Source organism: Eptatretus burgeri, chromosome 17 (genome assembly GCF_056783735.1).
Source record: "Eptatretus burgeri isolate ZD-2024b chromosome 17, Ebu_testis_v1, whole genome shotgun sequence".
NCBI classification, from domain to species: domain Eukaryota; kingdom Metazoa; phylum Chordata; class Myxini; order Myxiniformes; family Myxinidae; genus Eptatretus; species Eptatretus burgeri.
Genome location: NC_140977.1, coordinates 15,186,385 through 15,208,537, shown reverse-complemented (window position 1 = coordinate 15,208,537; position 22,153 = coordinate 15,186,385).

The following is a 22,153-nucleotide window of genomic DNA, read 5'->3' as shown; positions in this document are numbered from 1 at the left end:
GAGGATAGACCCACAGCTCAAAATACAGAATAACTTGTGCAGTTGGCCTAATGAGGGAAATTTTCTTGTGCTGGAGGATGCAATCACGGCAAAAAATACACAGAAACTCGTTTAAAGTTCAGATTCAGACCGGGTCCCTCGAACCTGAACATGCTGCTTCTGCTCTCCCAACTCAGGATGGAGGTCCTCAATGTCACATTAGAGATCATGGCCATCTCTGCAGACACATCTCGAGCTTTATATACAGCCTAGTACTCCACCTTGGTCTTCAAAGTCTCTGCCTATGGCATCCTTGGCCAACTCCACGCAGGACTTGCCGACTTCCTCTACTCTCAGCGCAAATATGCACCTCGTGACGGAATCCTTTTATCTCCTCTCCCTGTCAAGGCTGGAGCACCCCAAGGCAGTGTGTTTGGTCCAGTCCAATTCTTCACCAACATTCTCTCCGACTCGAAAATCCTCATTATTTGTTTGCTGATGACTCCACCCTCTACCGTTGCATCCTTCAGAGAGAAAAGTAGCAGCCTATTCACTCTCTTCAGACATTGATGGAATCACAACCTGCTAAAAGATTTGGAACATGTCCTTCAATTCTGGCAAATCTCACTTGGAAAATGGGATTGCATTCCAAAGCAATCCCTTGTTCCAGGTCATTGTGATTTTTCTCCTTCTCCCTCACCTCTTTACATTTTAGCTGGTCGTTTTGCTACTTTTCTGTTTCATCCCCGCTTTCCCCTTCCTCTTCATCTGATGTTTCATTCAACTTGTGTGAGGCTTGTTCACCCTTATGTGTCCTTCCAACTCTGTTGTTGTCTCCCCCTTTCCGTTCTGCTGTTGGTATTTCACGAGCCTCTCTCATGTGCACAAAAATAAAACATTTGGCACTAAACAAACAAAGATCCCATCAGAAGTGAAGATCATACAACTCACCATTCAGCTGGTCACTTTGCTCCTCTTCCAGACCAAAGGAGTTCACATCCTCTATTTTTATCTTCAGAATCTCAGGAAATCCTTCCAGCTCCTCAACCTTCATTTCACACCCGAGCACAGTTGGCCGTTCCGATTCCGGCTGCACACGACAGGAATCCTTTAATCAGTCAACTTGAGCGCATAGTACATGGTGCGTGAACCTTTAAAGGAGGCAGTAATCATACCACTCTTCCTGATGTTTGTTTGACCCTGAGAACCTTGATCCCTCACAGTACCTACATGTGAACTACCTCTGTACTTGAGTTGAGACCTTATCCTTTGCCTAAATCAGTAAAAGCACCTCAAACGTTCACCACACACAAATGCGCACTTTTTGACACCCCCAAAATAAATTGTACATGTTGCAGGTTCTTCAGACAATGCTGTAATTGTATTCCATGTTGATGTAAATTTTGATTTGGTTTCATATAAAATGGACAAATGTTTTCATATTGTTATAAAATCTGAGCCTGTTCAGCAGTTTTATAACCAGATGATATTCATAGAATACTTACCCAACGTTGTCAACGGTTTCGGAGATATGGAGGTGCAACTTAAAAAAAAAAAATTCCAAGATGGCACCTGCACCACATGACCTATGACATCATAATTATCATGAAAAAAAAATTCCACAGGAGAAACCGCTCATATTCTGAAAATTTTGTGTCCATCGGACTAAAAGTTGCAGGGAATTTTTTTTTAATACTGATCAGATCAAGCGTACTTGTCGAATTATGACGTCATAATGAAGGCACCGATGACATCATCATCAACATATCTTATTCCCCATTGGGAGTACAGTCAACCCTCGCCATTCTTGTTCGCCGTCCACAATTTCACGTATCTGCGCTTTCCTTTTGGACACCCTTTCTCTCCCTCCATGGCAATACTCCCACATAGCCGCGGAAAAAACAATGAACTCCCATCTCAAACTCCTTAAGTTTTCATGCTTTTTTTCATCACTTTCAATGCTTGGATAACAATATTTTCCTTCATTTAACATTACGTGTTAAATTATAATTGAACTGTATCGCCGGAAAGTGTAACAATTTGCAAATCTACATTCTACATCTTCCAGCATCTGCCTCACCACCGCATCATTGTCTTCTGGCTGTTTGGCAGTTGGTGAGGTGTGATAAAATGTTATTGTGATAAAACTTTGTATTCTGTTTATTTAATCATGAGCCCAAAACGTCCATCAAATGGTGCAACTGCTGAAGAGCAGATTTTAAAAAGTGAGGAAAGTGATGACATTAGAGGAAAAAGTGAAAATATTACATCGACTTGAGAGTGGTGCACGTGTTACTGTGTTGGTGAAAGACGACAACGTCAATGAGTCCACTATTCGTTACATTTATCAATGTAACGATAAAATTAGGGTGAGTGTCAGTTCTGGTGGAAATATTGCCTCTAAAGTGGCATTATTAAGTCACAGAGATCCATACATTGAAAAAAAAAAAATGGAAAAACTATTGAATGTATGGTTGGACAATGAACATTAAAAAAAACATGCCTACTGGTAGCCCTCGCACTCGACATAAGGCCCTCACAATTTATAACGACTTTTAATGAGAAGCGGGGAGGGGGGGGGAGGGTGATAAAGGTGATGAGTCAGGGGGTGATGATAAATAAGTTCAAGACAGCAGTGGATTTACAGCAAGCAGTGAGATCTCGCATATTCTGTCCGTCCGCGTGACGCATGACGACACCTGCAATCTCTGCAAGGCCACTTCACACAACAAAACACATTATGGAGTACAACACGGTCCTGGTTCATGATGTCCAAACGCTTGAGGGGTCCATAGCAACGGTTCTTTCTCACACATAACTAGGACATACCATGAACCTACCATACCAGTTTCATGTATATCTGACTCATAGTCTCTGAAATATTTGAATATTTTTTAAAAAGTTTTAATCTGCATAATCTGAAGGTTAAGGCCCAGTCACACCTTGACGTTTTAGCCAGCTTATGCCGATTTTTGAAAAATTTGTCTAAAACGCTCGCGCACGTCCAATACATTATGGGTAAGTTTTGGAAATATTGAGAGCACGCTGAAAAACACTGCCATACGTCGTAGTACGCTGGCTTTCATCGTTGTACTTTGTGGTTGTCCTCATATTTTAGCATGCTTGAAATTTTACGACTTATGCCAGCATATGACTCACAAGTTCCACTACGCTGGCCATAAGTTTTAGGTATGTTATGCAATCATTGACACAAGTTACTTGTAAGTTACTCATAAGTCGAAACACGTCGAGGTAATGTTTAGCATACCCGAAACTTATTTCTAACCTATGAGTAACGTGTTGTAGACACGTTATGCGATCGTTGACACACGTCGTCACACGTTACTTGTAAGTTACTCATAAGTCGAAACACGTCGAGGTAATGTTTAGCGTCTGTGTTCCAGACTCCCTGGTTTTTTATTTTTATTTATTTTTTCTTCGGTATGACTGTGATGTTGACACTTCGATTTCTAGTGCAGTTATAATATAATATCATTAATAGGCTGCGGCTCAACGATTTAAATCATACCCGCACTATAAATCGAAGTGTCAACATCACCGTCATGCCGAAGAAAAAAAAAAAGAAAAAAAACCATGGAGTCTGGGACACTGATGGGTTCCTCCTGTGTGAACCCCATTTTTATATACCAATTCCCCTAAATGCTGTCAATACGCCATTATATGGTAGTTGTAAGTTAGAAACACGTTCATTTAGTTCTTTGGTCGTCCGGAAGACGTCAATCAAATACGTCTACATACGTCAATGTGCGTTTCTAAACAAATACGTAAGGAATTGGTTCAAACCACGTTACTCATAAGTTAGAAATAACTTTCGGGTACGCTAGACATTATCTCGACGTGTTTCGACTTATGAGTAGCTTGCAAGTAACTTTTGTCGACGTGTGTCAACGTTCGCATATCGTGCGTACAACTTATTCCCATCGCATGCGGAACGTGTGAGGCATACGGAAAGTAAGTCGTAAAATGTTTAACACGTTTAAGATTACAAGACGTACTCCACTTACTACGACGTATGATAGCGTACTTTAGCGTTCTATTCATGTATACCAAACTTACCCATACCGTATTCGACGTGCGCCAGCGTTTTAGACGCATTTTTCAGAGGTCGGCATACGCTGGCAAGATCGCCAAGGTGTGACTGCGATGTTGACACTTCCATTTCCCCTTCGGTTATGATTTGAATCGTTGTGTGGCAGCCTTTAAATAGGATACGCCACGTGATAGTCGGCGATACGTGCAGCGCGCTATGCATAAGTTAGACTATCGTTGGGCATAGGTTGTGAACGCCGACAACAGGCTAAGCATTATTTGGTATAAGTGATCTATAAGACAACGAAACGTTCTGTGTCCATTACTAATATGTTATGCATACGACCAATTCGTTATGAATACATCCGAATCTTTTAAAAAAAACATCAAAAGTTCAACATAAGCCAGCGTTTTACATACATTTTGATACGTTGCCATTGCTGGCTAAAACGTCAAGGTGTGACTGGGCCTTTATGGGTGAGTCGGCATCAGCTGATAATGAAGCAGCAGCTGCATTTCCTGGAGAGTTCAAGGCACTTGTAGAAGAGAAGGGCTACCTGCTGCAGCAAGTTTTCAACGCTGATGTCACTGGGCTTTTCTGGAAAAAGATGCTCAAAAGGACTTATCTCAAAAAAAGGTCGCAGTGGCGTCGCTCGTCGCGGGACCCAAGCCAGCCAGATATCCTCTTTCCCCCGAGCATCAACAACCCCCCCTGTTTCCCCCCGCGCTGAGATAGTGTGAGAAGGGGGCCCCGTTCCCACCCCATTCCAGGCAGTGCCAGCGAGGCCCACGGAGTCGGGGCGCCGCCGCCATTTTGCGGCTCATCACCAGACGGGTAAGCTCGACGCGGTCTCGGCCCCAGGCCCGTCTGCCCCCTTATCGTTGAGGGTGGCCCCTTTTTCTTTTGCTTTGAGTATATGTGTTGTCGGCGCCGTCTGTAAAGTAAAACTGTGTAAGTGTTGCCGTGTGCTCGCGTAGTCGGTAGTAGATCTGCATTGTGTCTCTTTTGTTGCATTTGCTTTTTGTGCAGAATTGTTGTGTTACTTTTACATTTGCTTTTGGTGCATAATTGTTGTGTTTCTTTTACATTTGCTTTTGGTGCATAATTGTGGTAATTGTATATGTGTGCTTTCCGTTTGCCGCGGAATAAATGTGCTTTATGTTGAACTGTTTCTCCCGTTTTTCGCTTCATCTTTTCTCTAATTGAATCTCCATCTTACTTCACGTAAAGGGTTGGTAGGGGCTAAATACGCCTGATAATTAATCGGAACCGTCGAGGTTGACGATAACACCGCTCGGTTATCCCGATAGTACGGAACGGGTTGCTTAAAGTGGCCCGTGTCCGAAGTCGACCTGCGGCGAGGTGCGATCGCCCGGTCTACCCTCCGTGTGGGTACTTAGGTAGGTCGAATTTGGCGAACAACCCTATCCCACGCGGGGGGCCGATTGGCACGATCGTGGTGAGGCCGAAAGGCCCACCCGTGACTAGTTCCCGGCGTTAGTCCGAGAGGGTCACGACGGGATTGTCCGTCCGGTGGGCGACGTGCCGCGATTCGAGTTACGTGGCCGCTCGCACGCCGGCGGGCGCGAATCCGCGACAATATTTTATGTATAAAAATGTAACAAGAAAGATAACAAGCTGTTGGCGAACATGGGTTGTCGGCCGTTGCTAGGCAACAGAGGGGTCCATAGCAACGATTCTTTCTCACATATAACTAGGATATACCATGAACCTACCATACCAATTTCATGTATATCTAACTCAGTCTCTGAGATATAACGAACTTCGTTTTTTTTATTGTTTTCGACCAGGGTTCAAAGTCTATCTCGTCCGACAGTTTTCATAGGATCCGGCTGGAAATGTTTGACAATATGGCTGAATGTACTGCCCACAGTCGCTCGTGGCCTGATTTTTGATTTTCGAAAATCAAATTTTTTTTAATGATTTTTCAAAAATTTCAAAGTCCCGTTGCTAGGCAACGGTGGTGTCCATAGCAACGGTTCTCTTTTGCACACAACTTGGTCATGGTATGAACCTACCGACCAAGTTTCATCGAAATCGCCATTGTATTAACTGAAATCGCCATTTTAAATACTGATAACAAGGGTAGAACAAAAATTTTTTACTGGAGATGTGTAAAGTGATTTAGACTAATCTGGGTACGCTGATTTCAAAAATCATAACCCTTTTGCTGTATCACGTCAGGATTTTCAGTAACAGAAATATTCCCATTGCCTAGAAGTCAGGATTTCAATGAAATTTACAAAAATTCATTTATTCATTTATTTCATCATGAATGCTTCAAAATTATAGAAATTACAGAAAAACTCCACTAGAATGTAATTAAAAATGCTTTAGGCATTTGGCTTTGCGTTTGTGCTGCTCTGTGTCAGTTTCACGATGCAGGAACCAGCAGAAATCGCCCATCATGTTCGGGTTGTGCCGCCCTTGGTAACGCGTCTCCATGAGTGAAATCTCTTGGTGGAATCGCTCGCCGTGCTCGTCCGAGACTGCTCCCAAGTTGTCAGGGAAGAAGTTCAGGTGCTGGTGTAGGAAATGGATTTTCAGGGACATCCTGGAGCCAAGTTTCCTGAAGGACTCCAGCAGCTGCTGCACTATTTCTTCATAGTTGTCCGCGCGCTCGTTCCCCAAGAAGTTGTCCGTCACAGCTTTGAAGCTCCTCCACGCTGCCAGCTCTTTGGGGTTTAGAGTTGTCGGAAAAGTTTCGTCCTTCATAATCTGTCGGATTTGCGGTCCAACAAAGACACCAGCCTTGATCTTGGCCTCCGACAAGGTGTTGCCAAACTTTTCCTTGAGGTCACGCCCATTCAGATCCATTGCCCGTACAAAACTTTTCATCAAGCCGAGCTTTATGTGGAGTGGTGGAAGGAAAACCTTGGCTGGGTCGACAAGGGCGACATGCTTCACGTTGTGTCGACCAGGTACATGCTCTTTTCGCTCTTCCCAATCTTTCTTCGTCCAGTGATTCTTGTCGTCTCTGCTATCCCAGAGACAAAGGAAGCACATGTATTTCGTGTAGCCTGACTGCAGCCCTAACAACAGCGCCACCACTTTCAAGTCTCCGCAGATGTGCCAGTTGAAGTCATTGTACTTGATGGAATCAAGCAGCTGCCGCATAGTCTCATAGGTCTCTGTCATGCCGAACGCGTGAGCCAGTGGGACTGATGGTTTCTCGTTGCCATTGTGGAGCAAAACAGCCTTCAAGCTGTTCTTCCCCGAGTCGATGAAGAGGCGCCAGTCTGCAGGATCGTGATCACACCCAAGTTCTTTCAACAGACCGTTGATGTCACTGCAGAATGTCATCGTGTCTTCCATCTCAAAGAACTCAGCCATGTCTCTGTGACGTGCTCTGAACAAGGATATCTTGGTGTTAGGTTCAAGTAGATTCCACTGCTGCAGCCTTGATCCAAGCAGCTCTGCCTTCGCCTTTGACAGCGAGAGATCTCTTACAAGATCATTTAAGTCTCCCTGGTTCAGAAGGTGTGATTCTTGAGTGTCGGGTTCAAAAGGTTCATCATCACCATCCTCTTCACCACTGCTTACAGCTATGTTCTGATCAGCTGGAGGTGTTGGAACGGGGTTCTCGTCATCATGAGGGACAGGTTTACGAGCAGAGACGCAGTCAGCGTACTTGATGTGACCTTTATTCTTCTTGTTGAAGCCGGCGATGCTTGTGCAGCAGAAATAACAATCATCATGATGATTCTGCGGCTCACGCCATATCATGGGCACCGCAAATGGCATGCTCGCGCGCTTGCCCACCAACCACTGAGTCAAGGTTGTGTGACAGCTTGTGCAGCAGAAGTGTGGTGCCCAGCTCTGTTCTTGGTCCCCCACCTTACACCCGAAGTAGTGAAAGTAGGCGGCCTTCATTTTCACTGCTGTAGATATACTTCGCTGTTGATCTTTTTTGGTATACCGACCACAGACATAACAGAAGTTGTCAGGATGATTGGTACAGGAACGCCTACTCATCTTTATCTGAAAGAAAGAAATATAACACAAGTTAACAACAATTGTACGAAATAGACATGTTAAAGACATATGTAAATTTCATTGAAATCCTGACTTCTAGGCAATGGGAATATTTCTGTTCCTGAAAATCCTGATGTGATACAGCAAAACGGTTATGATTTTTGAAATCAGCGTACCCAAATTAGTCTTAATCACTTTACACATCTCCAGTAAAAAATTTTTTTTGAAATTTGTTGTTCAGTGTAATAAGGGTAGAACAAATCTCAAAAAAAAAAAAATTGAAAAATTTTTTTTTCGACTACATCGACTACCCAATAAAATAAAACACCTAATGTTAATACAAATGGATATTGTTGAATAAATCCACACGACGATTCATTGTACGATGAACAAAACACCCCCCATTAGTAAATGGATTAACCCACCTGTCCCACGGCGGTTTTCAATCAAAAGTCCGTTGGATCAGCTAAAGATGAAAGGTAATTACCAAACGGGGATGAAAAGGGAAAGATCGTTCAACAGAAGGTGAAAATGATTTTTAAATCACTAAAAATTAACTTCGTTTTCATTACACGGAAAGAGGGACAGAAATTACATCGATGGGAACTTACGAACCCTCCTGGGTGTGAGGGTGGGTGTGAGTGTGTGAGGTCAACAAAGTAGATCCACCCTTTACCTTCTCACACGATTCGTCCTCCTGACGAGTTTGGTTGAGATTTGATAATTAACTTCCGAACACATCGACCACAGACATACAGAGAACAAATTGCGTAGCTTAAATAACGACAGGACCTCCACCGATCCACCATTGTGATCCATGAGGTCCACAAATGACTAAAATCTGATCAAACTCTTCAAACACAGATACATTTTGAATGGGTCTCCCACATTCCTGCAGGAATACTCTTCTTCTTCTTCCCTCAAACCTTTTATACATCACATGTCTCGAATCCCTCTGGATCGTTATCTCATCCCCACTAACGTGTATTATCAGCCGAGAATCTTATTAAAATCATTCTACACAAAAATATCTAACGGTGCAAAAAAACGAGGAAAAAGAAGGTTCGACAAGCCGAGCTAGAAGATACACCCCCTTGGTAATTTAAGGGACGCCACAAAAGAGTAGTCGTAGTCGTAGTCGTAGTCGTAGTCGTAGTCGTAGTCGAAGTCAAAGTCGAAGTCGAAGTCGTAGTTGAAATGAGAGCGAGAGAAGAACCTTCAGAGTTTAGGCTTTATTCCATTTGATCGGAGCCGCTTCTGCGGGCACACCGGGGAATACAGGTTCAGCTAGGAGTACATAAGCAGTAACGTATACATGTGCAGTTAATCATTGCAGACTAAATCCGCGTAAGCACGGAGTTCGATATAATCTCCATTCTCACCAGTCAAGGAGCACCTTCAGTTAACGAGCACCAAGTGAACAGCCGATGTAAATGGCAATGCCCCGGGGACAATCACCCCGCACCGCGGAGACCTCCCCTTATACGCGAGACGCACAACATGTGATCCCGCGTCATGTCCCTCAATTCACCTCAATTCACCACATTCTCCCCACCTTTAAAATGCAACTAGGGGCCCATCTTACACACCATGATTGTTTTAGCACTATAGGAGTATACATTTCAAGCAACGCGGACTAATAGGTCTACAGAAGCATACATGCCAAGCAGTGATTATTTTGAGTTGTAGGAGCATGGAAATGAGCATCGATATATGATATAATGAGCATATAGGAGCATGAGCAGCGAGAATGCCGATAATCCCCTTTACAGATTGAGTCGTCGAGGGGCCTTATTCGTCGACCTCTCCGGGAGTAAATGGCAGTTTCACTTGAGGGAGACTCCCGATCCTCTTGGTGAGCCTCGACTTGTGCCGGGGATGACTCCTCGATCGCTCTCGGGTGGAACGCGGCAGCCCCGTCGCCCGGTGGAGTTCCTGGGGGGGAATGTCAGAAGGAGGAGTGCCAGAAGGTGGTGTACCTGCGGGAGGAGTACCTGAGGGAGCCAGATGGCGAACCGACACAGTGGTCTCCCTGCCATCCGGGAGCCTGACATGAGCATACTCTGGATTAGTGTCAATGAGTTCGACCCCTCCACCAGGGGTTCATACTTGCTTTGTCGGACCGGGCGTTTCATGAACACTGTACCGGGATGGGTCAGCCAGTTGGGCACCGTTTGACCGTCAACATAACGTCGCTGGTGAGTAAACATTCGTTCGTGAGGAGTTGCATTGGTGGACGTGCAGAGCAAAGAGCGTATGGAATTCAGAGCGTCGGGAAGAGTAACCTCCCACCGCTCGGGGCCCAGTCCTCTCGATTTCAGCGCCAGAGTTACGGCTTTCCAAATAACTCCATTATACCGTTCCACCTGCCCGTTTCCCTGTGGGTTGTAACCCGTCGTTCGACTAGTTGCTATGCCGAGCTCTAGTAGGAATTGTTTTAGCCCGGCCGACATGAAACACGGCCCTCTGTCCGAATGTATGTACGAAGGTTTCCCAAACATAGCGAAGAGGTCAGAGAGACATCTCACGACAGTGCCCGAGGTCATATCCGAGCACGGAAATGCGAAAGGGAACCTTGAATATTCATCAACAACGGTGAATATGTATCTGTTGTCTGTCTCGGTCGGCAGGGGCCCTTTGAAGTCGATGTTTAGTCTCTCGAAGGGGGAAGTGGCCTTGATCAGTCTGCCAGATGCCGCGCCAAAGAATCTGGGTTTTAGTTCAGCACAAACAGGGCATGAAGCATTCATTTGTTTAATATCTTCAACAGAATAGGGAAGATTTTGTCTGCGCACGAAATGTGCCATTCTGGTTACCCCTGGGTGGCAGAGAGACACGTGTAGGTCTTGCAAAGCCTGACTGATTGTTGCCGAACTGTAGACCCGAGAGAAGGTATCTGCAGCAGGGTTTTCCTTCCCGGGCCGGTAAACAATGTCGTAACTGTAGCAAGCTAGGTCTATCCGCCATCTCATAATTTTTTCATTCTTAATTTTCCCGTTATTTTTCCCATCAAACATGAATGCCACGGATCGTTGGTCCGTAACGAGCGTGAAGTGGTTTCCCAGTAAATAATGTCTCCATTTCCGCAGCGCTTCGACGATGGCGTACGCTTCCTTCTCTATCGCTGAGTGTCTCTGCTCGCTTCTAGAGAGAGTTCTCGAGAAGAACGCGACCGGCCGCCCAGACTGATTAAGTGTAGCAGCTATGGCGTGATTTGAAGCGTCGGTCTCCACCACGAAGGGCACCGAGCTGTCGATCGATAAAACCACGGACTTACTGATATCATCCTTGAGGTTGTGGAAAGCTCTTACAACAGCGGCATCTGGTGGAAAGTTTTTGCAATGCACTAGGGGATGTATTTTCTCGGAGTATTGCGAAATCCATCTTGCACAGTAAGCGAACATACCGATCACCCGGCGCATTGCCTACAGGTCCTGAGGTGGGGGTAGCTCACGAAGTGGGCGCAATCGTTCAGGATCAGGCTTAATTGTGCCGTCGGCTATCGTGTAGCCGAGAAGGTCAATTGACCTTGCCGAGAATACGCATTTCTTGTAGTTGAGAGTCAGATTATATTTTCTAGCAATGCTCAAGAATCTGTCCAGATTCCTATCATGTTCCCCCTGATCCCTACCGCACACTGTGACATTATCCACGTAAACCAAAGTGTCTTTGAGGTTTTCATCTGAGATGATGTCGTCCATAACCCGTTGGAAGCAAGCTACCCCATTCGTGACACCGAAAGGTATTCTCCTGAATTGGTAGAGGCGCCTCCCTGTCTGGAATGCGGTGTAAGGTTTGTCTTCCTCTCGGATGGGAATTTGATGATAGGCGCTTCGCAAGTCGATGGTGCTGAATACCTTATAATTGGCCACGCGTTCGACCATCTCGTCTATGCGCGGCAGGGGGTAGGCATCGAGTTGGGTAAAGCGATTGACCGTTTGGGAATAATCGACAACCATTCGTTTCTTATGGTTCTGACTGCTGGTTACTAACACCTGTGCGCGCCATGGCGAATCGCTCGGTTCTATAATTCCTTCTTCCAGTAATCGCTTGATTTCTGAGGTGATGAAATTCATGTCAGCAGTGGTATATCGCCGCGATTTAATCGCTATCGGTTTGCAGACCGGCGACAAGTTAGCGAACAGCTGGGGGACGTCACCTCCGCGGTGGTCAACGCATTTAAAATTAGATGAGGCTTGCTTCCTCCAAAGGGTATTTCGACGCTCGTGTGCTGCTTGAGGACATTATGACCCAGAATTACGTCTGCGCACAAATCACGAAGCACCAGTACCCTTACATCCCGATGCGTGTACCCTTTTACGTCCAATTCAACATTGCAGTACCCTCGTACGCGGGATTGTAGTGAGGTGGCGGCCATGCATACCGTATTGTCAGTCGGGTGGATTATCCATTTCCTGCCCTTCACTAGCGAGCTGTTGACGAAACTTTCAGAGCTACCGGTATCAATCAGTGCCTCAGCCATATGCCCGTTAATTCGTACGTTGATGATAGCCTTGGATAGATTCCCCGGGGAGGCTGCAGTTAATTTATTTTGCGAGTAGAGAGCCGCAGAAGTGGGTTTATTTCTCCTTAGAGTAGATTTACATACCCTGGCATAATGCCCTTTCTTGTCGCAATTCATGCATGTGGCATCTCTGGCGGAACATTTTTGACGAGGGTGCCTTTTGTACCCACAAAAGAAGCATTTACCAACCGGAGCAGTTGCTGAGGAGTTTGACGTGGCCTGGGTATCCGGCTCCTCGGGTGTTTCTCCATCCCCTATGTCTGGCTGTGTCTGTGCCAGTGGGGTTCCTTGGGTTCCCATCGTAGCAGCGTTCATTAGCAGCATCGGTGTCCCAAATGACTCAGATTGCTGCTGAGCCGTATCCATCGCTCGTGCCTGATCGACTACCTTGTCAAGAGTGGGTTGCGCTTTCTCTAGTAAGCGTTGCCGTATGTGGGCTGATCTGAGTCCTTGGATGAATGCCTCCCGTGTGGCTTCCTTTCGGTGTTCCTCGGCGCTTACGGCCCGGAAGCTGCCGTCTTTTCCCAGCTGATTCAGAGCTTGCAGGAACTGATCGATTGTCTCCCCGGCTGCTTGCTTGCGTGTGTTGAGAAGATGTCGTATGTATACCTCGTTCTTGGGCTTCACGTAGAGCGCTTGCAGCACGTCGATCGCTGCTTCGTAAGTGTCGCACTCCGAGAAGAGCCTGTACACGCTGGGCGAGACATGATTCACGAGAGCGGCAAATTTGTCAGCTCCCTCCTCGATGATGGTCAGATAGTGTGAGAAGGAACAGAACCAATGCGACCATTTCATTTCTGCGTCAGTCGCGTTTGGGTCTGCGTCGAACCTCTCTGGTTTGTAGATCTTGTCCATCGTTGGTTGAGAGAGCCGAGAAAACCAAATGGAATAAATTGAAATGAGAGCGAGAGAAGAACCTTCAGAGTTTAGGCTTTATTCCATTTGATTGGAGCCGCTTCTGTGGGCACACCGGGGAATACAGGTTCAGCTAGGAGTACATAAGCAGTAACGTATACATGTGCGATTAATCATTGCAGACTAAATCCGCGTAAGCACGGAGTTCGATATAATCTCCATTCTCACCAGTCAATGAGCACCTTCAGTCAACGAGCATCAAGTGAACAGCCGATGTAAATGGCAATGCCCCGGGGACAATCACCCCGTGCCGCGGAGACCTCCCCTTATACGCGAGACGCACAACATGTGATCCCGCGTCATGTCCCTCAATTCACCTCAATTCACCACAATCTCATCCCCACTAACGTGTATTATCAGCCGAGAATCTTATTAAAATCATTCTACACAAAAATATCTAACGGTGCAAAAAAACGAGGAAAAAGAAGGTTCGACAAGCCGAGCTAGAAGATACACCCCCTTGGTAATTTAAGGGACGCCACAAAAGAGTAGTCGTAGTCGTAGTCGTAGTCGTAGTCGTAGTCGAAGTCGAAGTCGAAGTCGAAGTCGAAGTCGAAGTCGAAGTCGTAGTCGTAGTCGTAGTCGTTGTGGTAGTCGTAGTCGTGCTTTTGTGAGAATTACCACAATTCTATTTAATGTGGCTCGCTCTCCTCATCCCTGCGAGAACACGGTCAGGACTGCAGTAGGTAAAGTGGAACATTTTAAGAGAAAGGGAGGAGAAGAAAAAACAAATTACAAAAATAACACATCTATCTATAATTCCAGCAATCCGTGTGTGTGTGTGTGTGTGTGTGTGTGTGTGTGTGTGTGTGTGTGTGTGTGTGTGTCTGTTTGTCTGCAACCGCCGTTTCTGGACGACCGCCGGTCCGATCTCATTGAAACTTGCCAGGAATATTGCCGGGGACCCCCGGATGTGCCTTTTCGAGGTTTGATATCGATCGGACGAGCGGTTCCCAAGTTACGGCCATTTTATTGCTTTTTCAGTGTTGAAAAGGTGTATATATGGCAGCTGAAGGTGTCGTTCCACCTTCTCACCTTATCATGCCATTTTTTCCCAAATTATTAATAACCAGACGACCACCAGTCCAATCGGATTGAAACTTGCCAGGAATATTGCCGGGGCGCCGCGGATGTGCCTTTTCGAGGTTTGATATCGATCGGACGAGTGGTTCCCAAGTTACGGCCATGTATCTGTGAACCAATGACAGGACACAGTGATATGACGTCACGAATGACGTCACAATTAATGTTTATTTATTTTTTATTTCTTTTGAAGGATTGACGTCACAATTCTTCTTCGTTTGGTATGACGTCACAATCGACGCTGGGGACCTGGGTATGTGCCTTTTCAAAGTTTGAAATCATTCTTGCTCATCCATTTCAGCTGTTTCCCAAGTGTCTCCTAAGGTTTGAATTAATTAATTAATCCCAAGGTTTGATTATTATTTAATTATTAATTTATTTAATTATATACTCCCAAGGTTTGATTACTATTCAAATTATTAATTAATCCCAAGGTCTGAATTTTCCCGAGAGAAACAGCTGTTTCCCAAGGGTTTGAAAGCTGTTTTTTCCCAACGTTGGAATTAATCATTGTGCTTGGTAGATATTTGTGAATACATTTACAGAGAGGAGCGAGAGAGGAGGGGGGAGAGAGGGGGCGAGAGAGAAGGGCGAGAGAGGGGGCAAGAGAGGGTGAGGGAGAGAGGAGGGGGAGAGAGAAGGGCGAGAGAGGAGGGTGAGGGGGGGCAAGAGAGGGGAGAGACAGAGGAGGGGTGACAGAGGAGGGGGGAGAGAGGAGAGGGAGAGTGGGGGGCGAGAGAGAGGGGGCGTCACAATTCTTCTTATTCGTTTGATATGACGTCACAATTGATGCTGGGGACCTAACACTGCAGGCACAAAGCTGCACATACTGGCACGCACCTACGAGCCCGCACTAGTTTATATTGTTACGGCTGTGGAAATTCGCAAACCACCATTCAGGACCCGTAGGTGAGATAACTTTTAAGTACATGTGTAGTTAGCCCCAAACCCGTTGTTTAGAGGGAATAAATGTGATTCATTCGGGCTGCGATGCTTTGAGATAGCCGTTTTTCTGTTCTATCTTTATTTTGAACCAACCACGCTCCAACCGTCAGACAACAACAACAACAACAACAACGCCAACAGCCACGACCTTTACCTTCACAACTCGCTCCCGCAAACATCGCATCACCGCCATTCCAAACGGCACCATGGCCATCGGCCACCGCCGGAAACCCTCCACCACCTTCACCTCTCTCCTTCTTCGGCCATTCCCGCACCACCTGTGAGCACCGAGCGTCGGGCTGTCCTGGGCTCGTACAAGATACGCGCCGAGCCGCGAGTGCAAATAGCGGCCTTTCCAAGGAGAATTGAGATCAGGAATGCTACACGCCCACTTCTGATCCGTCCAATTAGGAAGCGCGGGGCAGCTTGGCCCCGCCTCCAGGCGCATCTGTCTCGAATCGAGATATGCAAATTCTAGGATCAGGGGAGATTCACGCCCCTTTTCCTCCGTCCAATCGGCGAGCGTGGCTCCGCCCTCGAGGAGATCCTGATCCGGAAATTTGCATATTGTTTTCTCCTGCCGGCCTATAAAACGGCGAGTGCGACGCGAATGAAGGAGTTGTTGTTGCGTGGAGAGTTAATTTTTGGTTGTTGCGAGGCAGTCAAGTCGGGTTGGAGAGCGGAGTGGAGTCGGTAGGCGAAGGCGTCAAGGTGGTTTTCTGCAGTCGGCTGAGGAGAATTGGGGGAAGAGTCCAAGGAGCTCAGGTCCGAGGTAGGGAGGACGGCGGTCGGCGACGAGGTCGCGGTGGGATCGCTCGTCACGGGACCCAAGGCATCCAACCATTCTCCTTCCCCCAGGGCATCAACAACCCCCCACCTTTCCCCCACGCTGAGATAGTGCAAAAAGGGGGCCCCGTTCCCACCCCACTCCAAGCGGTGCCAACGAAACCCGCGAAGGAGCACAAAGTCGGGGCACCACCGCGCAGCCACATTTGCGGCTCGTCATGAGGACGCGGGTCGGACCCCCCCCCCCCCGGTCTCGTGGACCTGACCGCTCCTTCAGGTCCGGCGCACACATTGGCCTACGGGCCCGTCTGCCCCCTTGCCTATGAGGGTGTCTTCTTTCCTTTGCTTTTGAGTAAATGTGTGTCAGCGCCGTCTGTGAAGTAAAACCGTGTAAGTGCTGCCGTGTGTACGCGTATTCGGTCGTATCTCTGCGTCATTGTTTCTTTTGTTGCATTTGATATATGTGCATTCTGTTTGGCTGTATATGTGTGCTCTCCGTGTGCCGTGGAATAAATGTGCATTATGTTGAACTGTTTTCCCGTTTCGCTTCGTCTTTTCTTTAATTGAATCTCCATCTTGCTTCACGTAAAGGGTTCGTTCGTAGTGGGCTTAAAACGCCCGATAATTAATCGGAAACGTCAAGGCCGACGATAAAACCGCTCGGTTATCCCGATATTACGGAACGGACCGCTTAAGCAGCCCGTGTCCAGAGTCGACCTGCGGTGAGGTGCGATCGCCCGGTCTACCATCCGCGTGGGTACTTAGGTAGGTCGAGTTTGGCGAACAACCCTATCCCACGCGGGTGGCCGATTGGCACGATCGTGGTGAGGCCGAAAGGCCCACCCTTGACTAGTTCCCGGCATTAGTCGAGAGGGTCACGACAGAATTGTCCGTCCGGTGGTTGACGTGCCGCGATTTGAGTCACGTGGCCGTTCGCACGCCGGCGAGCGCGAATTCGCAACGATATGAATTAGAACAAAGTACCTTGTGGAGAGATACTGTTGTGGTTGACGAAATTCGCAAACCACCATTCAGGTCCCTTAGGTGAGATATCTCGGTAAGTATATGTGTAGTTAGGCCCAAACCCGTTGTTTAGAGGGAATAAATGTCATTCAGTCGGGCTGCGACTCTTCAGGATAGCCGTTTTTCTTTTACTATCTTTATTTTGGACCAGCCGCCATTACTACCACCACCAACCACGTCTCAACAGCCATCACACAACAACCACCAACCACAACGCCGCTTCACGACAACAGCCACGACCTTTACCGTCACAACTCGCCACCATCGCATCACCACCATTCTTGCGCCACTTGTGGGCACCGATACTGGACTCGTGCAGGGCGCGCACCGAGCAGCGTGTTCCGAAACATCACAGACTTTCCGAAGAAAACGGATCAAAAACGACTCACGCCCACTTCTGTTCCGTCCTATCGGCGAGCTGGGGCGATTTGGCCCCGCCTCCAGGGCGTTGGAGTGTGGTCGCTATATGCAAATTCATGGATCAAAAAGCATTCACGCCCACTTTTCCTCGGTCCAATGGGGAGCCAGTTAGAGGTGAAGGGTCGGAGGTAAAGGGTCAAAGGTGGGGGAGCGAGGCCACGGGGGATATAAACGGCCGCACTCGCCAAACAGTTCAGTTCGGAGGGGAGAAGTTCGAGTTCGCGGTTGGGAGTTGTCGGTGGAGCTGGGGAGAAGAGGACGGATCTGTGGAGAGGTGGCGGCGGCGAAGGCGATCGATGGGGTGCTCGCGTCGGAGTCGGGGAGCGGCGGAGGGAGAGGCCGGCGGCGCGACCGAGGTCGAGGTGGAGACGCTCGTCGCGGGACCCGAGACAGGGTGATATCCTCCTCCCCCCCCCCCGAGCATCAACAACCCCCTCCTGTTTCCCCCCGCGCTGAGATAGTGCGACAAGGGGGCCCCTTTCCCACCCCCTACCAGACACTGTCCGCGAGGCCCGCGGAGTTGAGGCGCCACCGCCGCTCTGCGTCTCATCATCAGACGGGTAGGCCCGACACGGTCTCGGCCCCAGGCCCGCCTACCCCCCTCATCCTTGAGGGTGGTTCTTTTCTTTTGCTTTGGGAATATGTGTTGTCGGCGCCGTCTGTGAAGTAAAATTGTATAAGTGTTGCCGTGTGCTCGGTAGTCGGATAGCTCTGCATTGTGTTTCTCTTTTATATTTGCTTTTTGTGTAATATTGTGTTTCTTCTCCTTTTACATGTGCTTTTGGTGTAATTGTATATGTGTGCTTCCCGTTCATCGCGAAATAAATGTGAGTTATGTTGAACTGTTTTCCCGCTTCGCTTCGTCTTTTCTTTCATTGAATCTCCATCTTGCTTCACGTAAAGGGTTGGTCGTGGGCTAAAACGCCCGATAATTAATCGAACCGTCGAGGCCGACGAATAACACCGCTCGGTTATCCCGATAGTACGGAATGGGTCGCTTAAAGTGGCCCGTGTCCGAAGTCGACCTGCGGCGAGGTGCGATCGCCCGGTCTACCCTCCGTGTGGGTACTTAGGTAGGTCGAATTTGGCGAGCAACCCTATCCCACGCGGGGGCCGATTGGCACGATCGTGGTGAGACCGAAAGGTCCACCCGTGACTAGTTCCTGGCGTTAGTCCGAGAGGGTCACGACTGGATTGTCCGTCCGGTGGGCGACGTGCCGCGATTCGAGTTACGTGGCCGTCCGCACGCCGGCGGGCGCGAATCCGCAACAATACTACAAAGTGCCTTGTGGAGAGACACTACAAAGTGCCTTGTGGAGTGATACTACAAAGTGCCTTGTGGAGAGATACTACAAAGTGCCTTGTGGAGAGATACTACAAAGTACCTTGTGGAGAAATACTCCAAAGTACCTTCCCAGCAGGCACACAACGTTGTTGCACCGTCGTTTGCCGGTTCTATCCTGACGACAGAATTGGGTCAGTAGGAAGTTGTTTTTGCAACACCCATGACGTCGGTTTTCAACGATGTGACAACATTGAAATCTGACGTCGTTGCAGCGTCGTGTTCTGGTTGTACCTGACGTCAGAATTGGGTCAGTGGGAAGTTGTATTTGCAACACCCATGATGTCAGATTAAAGTCACATGATGTCAGATCACAACATTGAAGCATGACGTTATTTTTCAACACTATCACAACGTTCATAAAATGGAGTTTGTGTTTTTACCCTTTTCTTTGCACGCCAAAGAAAGGAACATTGCAGTGCATGACACCCTTCAGCTTCCAGCTTGATGGAGCCCTCGACCCGTAGGTCTGAGGCCAGTGGAGCACCGCTGTTCCACCGGTGCCATTATCAAAACATTGAAGTTGTATTGCAACATCATTATACATTGCACAGTAACACATAATGACCACAACTTGAAAACAACTGCAATTCATAATAATTTATTATCATGTATCACGCAGAACATGATTGCGGCAAAAATATACAAGCAGTATTAACAATAATAATATCTTTATTCGTACCAAAAAAGCACACTCAAATACAAACGTACAATAAATAAAAGTAGATACCATTGCAATTGAGAAACATATACTAAAAATTGGGAATAAAAAGAAATACCACATGGGTAAAAGTTGTGAATACCTTTTTGACAAATTCACTTTGTGCAAAGCATAGCTAACAATTCAAATTCAGAACGTTCTGCTCAAGAGAGGAAGTGTGGAGCTTCTTCTCTCTCAAATATAATTGACTGCACAAAGGCACCTTTAAGTACATCAACATCATCATGCAGTGTTAGTAAAACTGATGATAATTCTATGCTTGCATACATTATGAGCATTAGGAGCATAAAAGATATTAACCGATAACTTGCATTTATATAAAATGTAACTAAAAGTTTTAGCTTCTGATGACATACTACCCATTGTTACAAGATTCATTGTTAAGCAATCTCAGGTAAGAATTATGAGAAGACTAAGAACCACTTATAAATTTTGCTATACGACATAATAGTTGACATTCAATTGGTAGAAATTCAGCAATGACTGGTAAAAGAGTACAATATGGGTCCTTCTTGGGAAGTCAAACACCTTTATGATTTCTCCATGATATATATATATATATATATATATATATATATATATATATATATATATATATATATATATATATATATATATTGTTGCTGATTCGCGCCCGCCGGCGTGCGAGCGGCCACGTAACCCGAATCGCGGCACGTCGCCTACCGGACGGACAATCCCGTCTGACCCTCTCGGACTAACGCCGGGAACTAGTCACGGGTGGGCCTTTCGGCCTCACCACGATCGTGCCAATCGGCCCCCCGCGTGGGATAGGGTTGCTCGCCAAATTCGACCTACCTAAGTACCCACACGGAGGGTAGACCGGGCGATCGCACCTCGCCGCAGGTCGACTTCGGACACGGGCCACTTTAAGCGACCCGTTCCGTACTATCGGGATAACCGAGCGGTGTTATCGTCAACCCCGACGGTTCGATTAATTATCGGGCGTTTTAGCCCACGACCAACCCTTTACGTGAAGTAAGATGGAGATTCAATAAAGGAAAAGACGAAGCGAAACGGGAAAAACAGTTCAACATAAAGCACATTTATTCCGCGCAAACGGAAAGCACACATATACAATTATACACCAAAAGCAAATGTAAAAGTGGAAGAAACACAACAATAATGCACAAAAAGCAAATGTAAAAGCAAAACACAATGCAGATATACCACCGACTACCGAGCACACGGCAACACTTATACAGTTTTACTTCACAGACGGCGCCGACAACACATATACTCAAAGCAAAAGAAAAGGACCACCCTCAAGGATGATGGGGGCAGACGGGCCTGGGGCCGAGACCGCGTCGGGCCTACCCGTCTGATGATGAGCCGCAAAATGGCGGTGGCGCCCCGACTCCGCGGGCCTCGCGGACAGTGTCTGGAATGGGGTGGGAACGGGGCCCCCTTCTCGCACTATCTCAGCGCGGGGGGAAACAGGAGGGGGTTGTTGATGCTCGGGGGAAGGAGGATATCTCCCTGGCTCGGGTCCCGCGACGAGCGTCTCCACCACGACCTCGGTTGCATTACCGGCCTCTCCTCTCCGCAGCTCCCCGACTCTGACACGAGCACCCCCTCGACTGCCTTCGCCGCCGCCACCTCTCCAACTCTCCACAGCTCCGTCCAACTGCCTTCTCTGACTCCTCTCTTGACTGGCTCTTCCCAACTCAACTCCGAACTGCCTGTTTGGCGAGCAAACGCGGCCCTTTATAGCCCCCGTGGCCTCGCTCCTTCACCTTCGACCCTTTACCTCTGGCTGGCTCCCCATTGGACAGAAGAAAAGTGGGCGTGAATGCTTTTTGATCCGCGAATCTGCATATAGCGACCACACTCCGACGCACCTGGAGGCGGGGCCAAATCGCCCCACGCTCGCCGATAGGACGGAACAGAAGTGGGCGTGAGTCGTTTTGATCCGATTGCTTCGGAAAGGCTGGTGCCTCTGCACCCGCTGCTCGGTGCGCGCCCTGCACGAGTCCAGTATCGGTGCCCACAAGCGGCGCGGGAATGGTGGTGATGCGATGGTTGCGAGGGCGAGTTGTGACGGTAAAGGTCGTGGCTGTTGTTGTTGTTGTTGTTGTCGTGAAGCGGCGTTGCGGCTGGTGGTTGTTGTGTGATGGCTGTTGAGACGTGGTTGGTGGTGGTAGTAATGGAAGTAATGGCGGCTGGTCCAAAATAAAGATAGTAAAAGAAAAACGGCTATCTAGAGGGGTCGCAGCCTGAATGAATGACATTTATTCCCTCTAAACAACGGGTTTGGGCCTAACTACACATATACTTACAGAGATATCTCACCTAAGGGACCTGAATGGTGGTTTGCGAATTTCGTCAACCACAACAATATATATATAT